Source organism: Anomalospiza imberbis, chromosome 4, assembly GCF_031753505.1.
Source record: "Anomalospiza imberbis isolate Cuckoo-Finch-1a 21T00152 chromosome 4, ASM3175350v1, whole genome shotgun sequence".
Classification (NCBI taxonomy): Eukaryota; Metazoa; Chordata; class Aves; order Passeriformes; family Viduidae; genus Anomalospiza; species Anomalospiza imberbis.
In genome coordinates, this window is record NC_089684.1 from 1,298,275 (window position 1) to 1,310,492 (window position 12,218).

General features: G+C 42.6%; 2 protein-coding genes across 6 annotated transcripts in view; one reads left to right on the top strand and one right to left on the bottom strand.

Moving 5' to 3' along the window:
- CLOCK (clock circadian regulator) overlaps nt 1–6,293 on the bottom strand; it is a 60,499-nt gene extending 54,206 nt beyond the window's left edge. For 3 of the 5 annotated variants that reach the window (XM_068186749.1, XM_068186752.1, XM_068186747.1), the window contains exon 1: nt 6,151–6,293. The gene's annotated coding sequence lies outside the window, so the exon portion shown is untranslated. The remainder of the gene's footprint in view (nt 1–6,150) is intronic. The other 2 variants (XM_068186748.1, XM_068186750.1) reach the window with 2 other exon arrangements.
- The window catches only part of EXOC1 (exocyst complex component 1), a 204,396-nt gene that overhangs the window by 84,236 nt on the left and 107,942 nt on the right, over nt 1–12,218 (top strand). The window lies entirely within an intron of this gene.

Genomic DNA, 12,218 nt, shown 5'->3' on the forward strand with positions numbered 1-12,218 from the left:
GTCACTGACATTCAACATGCAATGAAATAGCCACCAAATACTTCAAATGCCCTTAAGTGCCAGAAACTGTTATTAACTACTTCATTAAAAACTTTACTCAAACATAAAAATGGAGACTTATGTTTCATTTATAACAGCAGCAGGATTCTCAGAATTTGAAATATTAAATTAGCTGTATTAATGTGTTTTGAAGTATCTTTTTATTAGGCAGCTTAGTATCTCATACTTTCATTAAGATCGTAATTTAAGATGCAAAAATATATATTTCCTCAGTGTTTCTAATGTACATTACGAAATTCACACATTAACCTCCCACAAGAACCACTTCTTACCAGCCAGCCTGGCCTCTATGTTCACAAATACTTGCCCCAGTGAAGAAAGTGCTGAAACTTTCTGGAGATCTACCGGTTCAGCAGATAATGACATGCTTACGGGATTTGGATCATTCTTCCGCAAGCCATGGAGATACACTCACAAACTGTGGTGCTGCAAGCTAAAAACTCTTGTAGATGAGGTTGCTAGCAATACTACTCCCTATATGAAGTACTTAAAACTCTGACATCATGCATGATGATCAGCCCATTCCCAGGTATTCCTCCTTTTCCAAGTGTCCCACAGCAAGACCACTACTGTGCAGTGTGGTTAGCAACTTCTGTGGCCTGCTCTGGCTCTAGCAGACCACAAAGCAGCACAGTCTTCACTAAAACGGCACAGAAAGGGGATTTCATACAAAAGGATCTACAGTTCTTAAGAACCAAAGCCAGGGAGAGTTGCATCATTCAGCAAGACTTTTTCAGAAGTTAATAGAGATGCAAACTATGTAAGTAACCAGCGAACACAGTACTTTGCCTTCACCTGTTCCTAGGACATAGGTAAGGTTAGTACTCACAGTCCTGGTCCCTGTCCTTGTCATGCACACAGCTAAGCTTTTCCCATCAAAGCAGGAGTAATATATTCTTTTAACATGCCAGCAGCAGGGAAAAGATGTGCTCTCATTTTGTCCAGCAGCACAGGGTTACAGCACAGTAACCTGAATCACAGAAACTGAAAACAGTCTCCAGTCTACCAAACAGGGCTCAAACCCTAATCTCTCCGCAGGCTCCGCATCGCACTGGGAAGATGCATCAACTCCTAACTTTTCATTTCAGTGGCAATTCTCAGAATATGGAAGCAAAAATAAAAAGTAAAGCTTTACTGGACAGAGCAGCACCAGAAGTATACATGCTTCTCCAGGGCAGCAAACAAGAGATGCAATTCTTGGGTTCCAGTTTGTAATGGCGTTCAAAATTTTAAATGGAACACAGGCCAGAATACAGGTATATATATAATCTCCTTTTCCTCCAAGAAAACAACTGGCCTAGAATGTCTCTTTAGCCCAATTAGACTTTACTCATCTTGTCCGCAAGGAAAAGTGAGGTTCCAGGCTTTGGAATTTTGTTGGTTTGTTGTTTATTTTGGGCGTTTCTTTTTTTTAACAGGAGACATGAACAAAACCTCTTCCTCCTCACTCCTTTGTGCTTCTGAACAAAAGGGAGAGTCACCACAGGGTTTTGGTCCAAGTCCAATTCCATAGGTGTGCCTGAGGTGCGGTTTGAACATGCCTTTGAACAAGTGAAGGCCTAATTTACAGATTGCCTAATTTGAGAATAGTAAACAGATTTAGATGCCAAGATGCTCGATTATGATAAGATTCTGGAAGATGTGAATGAGAACAAAACTTCAGTGTTCAACTTCGGAAAACTTTACTAGTGAAAACCTAGAAACCTCTAACACAGATACCAATTTTATTTGGGGCTGGACACAAGAAACTAAATCAATTCTGACTCCTCCATATTATTTTATAGATCTGGCCATATACCAAAATAACATACATAAAAAACCATCTCTGAGGTACCTGCAAATGCCCTTTTTAGTGGAACTCTAGAAAGACCTCTATAGAAGAATTATGTCACATATATTTATTTTAAAAGCCCACTTTAATTGGATCAGTCTTACTCCAAGAAGTGTTCTGTTTTAACAAAAGGATAATAGTCTAACACCATTTATCTTGTGGTACCAAGCTGTCATTATCGGTAAAATGACATCAGCCTCAAAACTGAAGCCGTCTCACGTACTCTGAGATGATCACACACACAGTTTTAAGAGCAAAGCATTGAAGTAGCCACATTTATTCCTAATTTGGGTACACTTTTAACATGAATATGAGGTATGCCCATAGTATCTACTAAGCTTCAAAAGCATCACACTCCAAATACAAGCCTTTATCACTCTCGAATCTCATATACGTAACTAATTCTTAAAGATCTATATTTAATAAAATATTAATACTATTAATGATGATTTCATAATATACTCAGAACATCAGTACAGAATAAGGAAACTTATTCACTGACTTTAATGACTAAATGTAACAGCTGGAAGGAGTCCAAAGTGTGCAGCTCTAAACTGTTGAAAGAATCTGTGAAGCCTTGTTATTTCCACATAATATTAAACATATGACAACCACAGAGGACCAAAACGTTTTATGTATATGATTATATATTTTAAAAGTGGCTATAATGCAGAATTTATAATACACACGAAAAGTATGGTAAGAGAACACTAAGACTATAAATTAAAACACTCAGAGGTGAGGTATACCAAAATTAAAGTGGCTTTTACATTACAAAGGAATTTTGTGGGGATAGAGAAGTCAATCCTTCAGGGCAGCTGCATTAACCCTGAGCCTCCTTTCTCTTCCGTGATTTTGCATTTCACATCTTTTAAGTCCTACAACAAACTGTCTAATGTCTGTCAGAGTTCACAGTATTACACGGATTGAGTTAACAAATTAGCCAACTATAGTAGTAAGTTCCTTTCCCCAGATGGACCACCCACAGAAGTCAATGAGGTACCTTCCTAATGGATCTACCCAAATTTACTTGTGCCAGAGGTACAGAGAGACACTGATATCTTTCATTTCAGATTCTGCTAAGGGACTGAAGGTGTGCTTCCAACACGTCTAAATCCAATCCAATAATATCAACGCTACTAACAATAATTCAGTATTAGCTTAAGATGAGAGAAACAGCTGAATGGTTTGGCGACTATCTGACGTCTCACTGTTTTTTTCTCCTCTAGAGATAAAGCTACTGTAAAACAGCTACTGCTCCTCCAGCAGCCTGGTGACTCTCCTGATCTTGTGCCACCCCTTCAGCGGTGAAGCAGTTCATTAACACTGAAAGGTTAAATATACTTTGCAAAGTAAATAAACAGAAAGTAAGAATGGCAGGAGCAATCACCACCGACTTTGCTATGCCACTACCTACTCACATCACCAATCCTCAGAAGCAGTTCTACACCTGTTTCACACTCGGCCTTCACAGTCTGCAGTGTTCATAGAGAAGCTAATACTTTTAAAAGGCTGAAACACCAAAATGAACTTTTCTTCACTTCAGAGATCTACCAAAGTCTTTGTCTCTAGAAAAACTAACTCATGACAGCATGATGAAAAGGCACCTTTCAGCCACTTCTTCTGAATTGTATTTTGTATTAACAACTGTATTAGGATGCTAATTTTCTACTTTAAGAGAGCTATCCATAGTCTTCATCTATAAAACTAGGCTGAAACCATGAGGCACTGACAACAAATTGTATGTATCTCCTGAAGGAAAGCATAAACAAAAAAGGAGCTGCTTTCAAATGAGGAAATTACCTAGTGAAGAAAACTGCATTTTTCATTCACAACTATTTTCAATACAAGTTTATTAGTATTTAATACAAAAATCACAACTTTCCAAGTTGATAAAAACATTTCATATAAAGAACATGTGGAGAAGCTGGGGGGCAATACCTCTACTACTATTTAATACCTTCAACTTTTTGCAGAAATTTAAAATACAGGGGGGAAAAAGCAAAAGCCTAAAGCTCTTAAAAGCAGCAATTTATTTTGCAAGACCAATCCAACCACAAAGATTCATGACTTCCATGAAATTCTAATTCTAAGAAGCTAATTAAGCAACACTGCAAATTAAATTTAAGGTAATTACCACTCAGTTTTTAAATTGCTTAGTACAAAGAGAGTAAAGTTACCTACAGCAGAGGTTTGGGGGTCCTTAGAAAAGCATTAGTAACGAAAACACTCTGCTTTCCTCACATTCTTTTATTTTACCTAAATGTGTTACAACTTTTCCATGTAAGAACATGAAGCGGAAGAAATAAAAAAACAAGACATGGCTGAATGGCACCTTAAACTATTAAATATCAACCCGGAAGTTTGGGGTTTTTTCCCCTGTTTGAATTGTTTGTTAAGAAGCAGTAACCCTTGCCTTACCAACAAAATTCTCAGACAAAGTTGCCATATTCTACAAAAACCTAAACCAAATACATAATGTCTGGTAAACTGAAAGCACTGTCTGTAGCGAGTTTGAGAAGTGTCTTAAGTGGATACATATGAAAATTAGTAGTTTAATTTATAAAAAAAATTTAAAAGCAGACTTACTTTCAACTAGAATCCCTCTACTACAACAATCAAATGCTGTCCAATTTCAAATAACAGGCCCAAACCCCACAGATATTTATAAGCAAAGTCAATATTATTTCTGTAAAACTGAACATTGTGAAACAACGGCAACTGTTCATACTGAACTTTGCCAGGACTACCACAGTCGAGATGTATTTCTCAAGAACTTCTTTCTCTAGAGTATTTGCTTAAACAATCCTCTTGCCTCCTGTCACACCTGTTAGCCAGAGAAATTATATAGGTTAAATATAACCATGTTAAAAAGAAAAAACAAAAACCCAAAACCAAGGTAGTTAATTTTAAACCTGGATCATTTCCTCAAGCTAGTTACGGGACACAATTCCACGAACCCGCTGTGCTGGTGCAGCTGGAGCAAGGAAGAGGCAGGCCAAGTCAAGTCAATACTGCCACCAAAAGCACTGCTTGTCAACCAGTCATTGAAGAAAAAATAGCTACTTTAAGGACTCAGAGCATCAGGGTCTGTGATCGGCCACTCTGCTTCTATGTACAGTTTCATATTCCAGCCAAAACCATACCTGACTTTCCCTATGCCTCTTAGTAGGTTAACCCTGAGCACATCAAAACAACGGCCTTACAAAAATCTCACTGCAAATATGTTTGATTAGTTCACAAGCACTCCTCCTCATGGAAAAAAAAAAATAAATTCCAATTTATCTCGAGGACTAAAATATCTGGAATTTGAAAGTGAAACCAACCAAAAATCTTGATCCAACTTCACCCAAACACAAAACTGAAGTACCATGGATTTCCAGTCCCTCGCTGGTCGCATTTCACACCTGCATGCACGGAGTATTTAACACACTGACTTTAAGGCCGCAGTAACTCCAAAAAGGACCGGGGGCTACTGAGAATCCCTCAGGTTTCACGAGCGTGAACACGCTGCAGTTATCGCAATAAAGTTATCGTAACCAAAAAAAAAAAAAAAAAGAAAAAAAAAAAATACAAAAAGGTGGAAAAAAAGCCTAGGAAGCGCAGAGGTAACGCCGCGGCTCCAGCCCACCTGCCGCAGGGAGAGCGCGGGGCACGCTCTCGCCGCCGCCCGGAGCCCGAGGCCCCGCAGAGCTGTCCCGCCGCGGGGAGGGCCCGGGGCCGAGCGGGCACCGACCGCCGCCCGCCCGCGCTCCGCGGGGCCGCCGCGGAATCCTCCCCCGCGCGCGGGGCGGCGGGGCCGGGCGCGTCCCCCCGGCGCCCGCGGGACGAGCGGCCCCGCGGAGCGGCGGCGCAGCGGCCGCGGGGGGAGGCGCCGCCCGCGGCTCCGCTCGGTCCGGCGCGGCGCGGCGCGGCCCGGCCCGGGGGATGCCGGGGAGTCCTGCGCCCGCCCTGCCCGGTCCGCGGGCGCGGGGCCAGGCAGGCAGCGCTCCCGGGAGTTGTGACAGGAGCAAAGTGGGTCACCGGGCCTAGCGGGTGCCCCGCGAGCGCCCCCCGCCCCCGGCCGTGCCCGCCCAAGGGCAGCCGCCGCACTCCCGCCCCCCGCTTCGCGGCGGGAGACACGCGCCGGCGCTGTCAAACTTCCACCGCTCCCCTCCTCGCCGTGCCCCCGCCTTCCCCTCGCCGCCGCACACCGGGGCCCGCCGGGGCCGCCTGCACCGCACCGCACCGCCCCGCGCCGCGCCGCGCTCGCTGCCCACCTGGCCCCGCGCTGCCGCTGCCCGCCCGCGTTGCCCCGGCGAGCGTCGCTCCCCGCGCGCAGCCCCGCCGCCCGCCGGCACCGCCCGTCTGAAGCTCCCGCTCCTGCCGCTCCTCCGGCGGCGGCACGGCAGCACCCGGGCCCGGGAGTTTTTTTCCCCCCCCCCCCCCACCCCTCGACGCCACCGCGCCTGCGCCGCCGAGCCCCCGCCGCCGCCGCCGGCCGCCGCGGCGCCTCGCGCCACCGCGCGTGCGCCGGCGCGCACTGCAACCCGCGGCGGCCCGCGCCCGCCGCCGCCGCCGCCGCGCGTGCGCGGGAGCGGCGCGCGCGCCTCCCTGACCCGGGCCGCCCTCGCCTCGCCTCACCCCGCGCCCGCGGGAAATGGCGGCGGCCGGGAATGCCGGCGATGCCGGGAATGCCGGGAATGCCGGGCCGAAGGGGCTCCGCCGAACGGAGCCGCTTCCCCAGCGGCGCGCTGAGCCCGGCACAGAACGCTGTCGGCACGCGGGCGGAGCAGGCGGCATCCCGGGTCCTGTCCGGGAAGTGCGTCCCGCGGTGCGTGCTTAGGGGCTCCGCGAAGCCGTCCCGGCGGAGCTCCCTGCATCCTCCCGGCTGCACGTAAAGCGGCGGAGTTCCCAGAGCGGCAGGGAGCAGACGTGTTTGCCTCAGCGCTTCCGTGTGTGCCGGGCCTTTAGTACCGTTCGGTGATACGCGGGGCCTGCTTAAACGTAAACCTGCCAGGCCTGCAGCAAAACATTGCGGCGAACCTTTTTCTGTAAAATAAAACGCTCAGGGGCAATACTGTGTGAGCCCAGTTTTATTTTTTCACTCGGGTAAAAGGGTTTTATTTTTCAATAGCAATGTATTTGAAAGTATCTGTAGAAGTTTAATTCGTGTTTGTGTCTAGAAGAAAATAAAGAACTTGACTGCAAAGTGTCGTGGATTTCCCCTCTTGGTTACTTTGCAGGTGCTTCAGTTTCCCCATTTGATTCACAATTGTGACCAAAGTCTTAGGCAAAGATACTGTGGGGACAGGAGCTTCCTTACCAGTAATGCTCTCGAAGGGCTGACCATGAGCTTTTCCACTGGAAGAATTCTGAAAAACAGTAGTAAAACTGCTTATTTTTGTTACTGATTCATAATACTCTCGGTTTTAGCTTTCAGATCAGGAAAATGTGACATAAGGAAAGCTAATAATAATATCTTTTTGCACAAAGGATAACATTCTTGGGATTAAATGTAGTAGAGGTAATAGGGTACAGCAGGATTGGAATATCCAGGAGAAAATGCAGGAATATTTTCAACAAAAATGCTTAATTATCAGAACTAGAATATGGCAAAGAAACCAGGAGGCTACAAATAACTTCAGGCTGTATCTATTGAATTTGCTAGAAGGTCTTTAGTAACCAGTGATAATTCCTCAGAAAAAACAGGGATGCTGCACTTTCTTTTCACGCTTTGCACGAATAGGAGCTTAACACCTACTTACTGCAATGTTGCAGTGACAAATTATTCTTTGACAAGATCAAAACAGGCAAGACAGCTGTGGAGATGATGCACATTAGCATTTTCTGCCAGAGCTGTGGCCTAAGCGAGGTCATTTTTTTAAAGCTACTTCTCTTTTGGCAGTATTTTGTAGGATCCTGAAGGAGCAGGACAGCCTGGAGATGGTGTGGTGGTTTTATGGAACTATTCTAGAAATACTGTTGCTCTGCTCTTGTCATCGGCGTGGCTTTGCTGTGTGGCGATAGTTGTGCTTCACTCACACGGGCTGACTTTTAAACAATGCCACATTAGGAGCAGCAGATCTTCTGTGAATTGGTGAGTGGTGGGACTGCATCGAGCTGGAAATGGGGACATTTCCAATGTACTTCCATTAACTATGGCCGTGTCCTAGATGTGAAAAATGCATATTTTGTGACTGGCTTTTCGCAAATATCAAATTGAATACTGTATGTGTTATGTTATATTGATTAGAAGTGCTGTATTAACATTTTAATAGTATGGTAAATGTAGTTTTGTAGTTAAAATAGAACCCATGTATGTGGGGTTTTTTTTACTAGCTCAAGCAGAAGATGAGATAATGAAGAAACTCTTCACCCAGAGATGACAATGATGGGGGCCCATAAAGAATTACTGCCTCCTTATCGGAAAAGACAAACATTCTTCCACCTTCTCTCCGTCTGTATGGAACCACCAGGATTAAGGGGAAGAAGTTGACAAAAACCAGAAAAGTTCTTAATTTGCAAGGAATTTATGCATCATGTATGAGATGTATGAATATGCAACAGGCTACTGCTTTTAAAGGTTATTCCTTTTTTCACAAGGCATGCTTATCGGGCTGAAGTGCCCGAGAGCATCCGGACGTCCGTAATTCTTTGCTTTTTATTGTCTTGTAATTGTCCTAACTCTAAATTTTCATTACTCTCATTGTATTACTATTTTTATAACCATTTTATTATTATTAAACTTTTAAAATTTTAAAACCCAAGTGATTGGCGTTTATAACACTAGAGAAATGCCATCGCTATCCTGTGTAATGTCCTTCAGAGCCACAGAATGGCCACCTGCTTAGTGTGCTCCTTTTTGAGCCACACTGGCCCGTTCGAAAGAGAATCTGAGGAAACTGGTATTGAAACCAAATTTCACATCACTCCAGAATACTAAAATGCGTGGATATTGACTTGAAAGCCTGTCACAATCCACATAATCCTTGCAAAGCAAGGTTGGCTCATATTCCTGGAGCCTTCTCTTCCAAACCGTGCAACTGACTCAGTACCAGAAACATCTGGTTTTAACCTGCAGACTACCTTGGATTTTGCTGCTGCTTTGTCACATCTGATGGCTTTAATTAAACTGTGTGATCACTTTGCTGGAACAAAGACAGGGTCACCAAAGGGGAGGCTTGGCTCTTTTCCTGTCGCATCTGCTTCACGCTCTGTGCATGTGTCCCTTGCAGCAGCCACAGCAGTGGGAGGGAGGCTGGCTGCTGAGAGGAAGCAATGCTGCTTTTATAGCAGCCAGCTTTGATACTTGAAGGGACTGTGCAGTCCTGTCTAAAGTCCCTGATGACCTATTTACATTTAAAACTACTAGCTAGCGTTCTAGTTTGAAGTGGCAGATAACGGCAGATAAGCCATTGTCTCTGAAATGTGTCTACTAGGTGTAGATGTCGGTGAACCCAATGGGAAGAATGATGATGTCTGACTTAGTTCAGAAGGCTGAATGAATTATTTATTATAATTATGCTATGATACATTAATATACTATATAAAAGAGGATACTAAAAAGTACATGCTACTCTCTCTAACTATCATATCTCACTCCATCACAACTCGTGACCCTGTTCTCCAGAGCCCAGACACAGGTGGATCCAATTGGCCATCAGGCCCAAACAATCCACTGTGATCCAACCAGGCATTTCCTCCAGGTAAACAATTCTCCAAACACATTCCACAAGAGGAAAACAAGGAGCAGAAATAGAAACTGTTTTCTCTTTTACTTCTCTCTGTGCACCTTTATAAAAATCCTGAGAGAGAGAGAGAAATGTGCTTGCCACATATCAGTGCTTTAGTATAAATAAAAAAAAAATTAAAAACAAAAAAATTGCATCTGCAAGTCTTCTGCAGGAGCCTGCAAAAGAGAGCAAACATATCTCAAGAGGCCCCCTGATCAATTTGCTAGCTATCCATCAAAAGCCAAATCAAATACTGATGTGGAATGTTCAGAGATCCTTTACCTGCAAACCATCTATCAAATCTCTAAAACAAAGCTTACAATACAAAAACCCAAACACATTCCACAAGAGAAAAACAAGGAGCAGAAATAGAAATTGCTTTCTCTTTCACTTCTCTCTGTGCACCTTTATAAAAATCCTGAGAGAGAGAGAAATGTGCTTGCCACAACTAGGTATCTCTGAATCTGGAAAAGAAAAGCTTCCAGCAGTGGTATCTGCCAGTAGGTATCCACCAATAGGCTTACCAAAGGAGTAGAAAACCATATTTAAACTAACTTATGTTAGAACACATGATCTTAATTAAAATTTTTTCAAGCAATATATGTTTTTATCTCAGTAAAATATCTTACCATTACATTGCAGAATACCGTACTTAGGCAATATTCTTACCACAGAATTACATAAATTTTATGCAAATTCTTTGCCTTTTTTTTCAGATCTTTTTTCCCTTCAAAAATAATCAAATGCCTTTTCAACCTTTAAGAAGTAGACTTTAGACCTAACGATTACAAACAACATAGAATTTTTCATAATGTGAATTATTTAGAAATATCCCTAGTGCCTTGTGCTTTCAGCTATATTCCCCCATGTTTAGCTACCTCAATGAACCTGCCTTGTATTTCACAAGTATTGTGGGTAAACACTTGTCCTTGTAATTCTGAGTGCAGCAGTTTACAATGGCTTTGAGAAACTTGCCTTCTGGAAACTATCAGGCCAGCAGGTTGAGGTGTTCATTAACCAGTAAACACATTGGGATACTAGAAAAGAATAAGGAAATATAATGACAGTTCTGGTGTAAATGATTTGCAAAATAACTGAAGTTATTGAAGCATTTGAAGAGCACAAGTACCTTTTCCTATAGTCTGCTTCTACTTTAATTTGTTATAAGAACTGCAGGACAAATTTTATTTAGCTTCTTCCAAGATCATTGTGATTTAAAGAGCTGTTGAAGTAAAAATACATAGCAGGCACAGTCTACGAAACATGTTAGTAAAGCTACCGGACACTTCAAGCACTGTGCCTAAGTTGCATTCCTCACTAAGTTTTTAAAACTGATTTTGTCCATTGTAGAGTTTAAATTACATTTTTGAATCTGTAACATACGTTTTACTTTATTTAAACTAGATTTTAATTTAACATTTAAATATTTCTCCATTCCCTAAGTAAAATCAGGGAAACCTTTGCATATTTTTATTTTTACCATGCCTTACCATGTTCATTATTTTCATAGTTACTATTTAAAATGCAGTCTACATAAACCCCAAAAAACAACCAACAGATGAAGAAAACATAGACAGAGAAAATGCAAAAACCAACAGGGATTTTCTTGTTCCCCTCCAGCCCTGTGAGAAATTAGGATCTTTTGTATCTGACTGAAGTTAAATCAGTTAGTGTGGCCTGTGGACCTTGGAGAGCAAAGGCAGGTGAGCCAGTTTTGTTAATAGTGATGAGAGATTTTTGGGGATACTCATACTCATTCCTGAGGGATTACAAATTTCCTCAGAGGTTCTTATTTATGCAGTGGTAAAATGCAGAATTGCTTCTCCATTATACAAATCAAATGAAAATCAAGAAAGGCCACTATTTTCTCTCTTCAAATCTTGAAATTTAAATTACTGTAATTCTAACAATTTCATTTGGTTGTCCTATTCCTTTTGCTCCTGGAAAAAATATTTGATTCCTGTCAATGGAGAAGAAACTCCCTCCCAAAAAACTTGAAGGAAAAGAGAAAACTGGTCTGAATCTAAAATATTATTAAACATTCTGTACTAATTCTCAGCGCTTTTCCAAAACATCTAATAGAATTGCTAACATACACAGAACTAATCATGGGAGTCCTCTGACATTTCTGCTGCATCCTGTCACAACTTCTGCTACCATTAGAGAATTTACAGGGCAATCCATAAACTAACAAGTCCCCCAGCTTTCCTCAGTTTGCATAACTGAGCCTTTTCCTGGTGGACTTTTGATTTGTTCACATCAAAGGGGAAATAAAGGTACAATAATCCTGTTAGACCACTCCTGCTGAGAAAAGAAACTGCAAACAGTGGACACCACTTTCTTAGTGAAACCCAGAGATCTCAGTAAGGTTACATATATGGTGATAAGCATGCACAGCAAAATAAATCTTCCATGTGTTTGAACAAAAGTGAACGATTAACCCTCACAAAGTGAATTAACTAATCAAGTAGGTCAGATGCTCTATGATTCCATCGCTTCCAAGAAATTGCTATTTCATTAGCCTCTCGTATTTAATTTTTCTAGATTTTTTTTTTAATTGCTAGTTCACTTCTTTGTATTGAAGTATTCTACATCTTATGCAAGAATGTAAT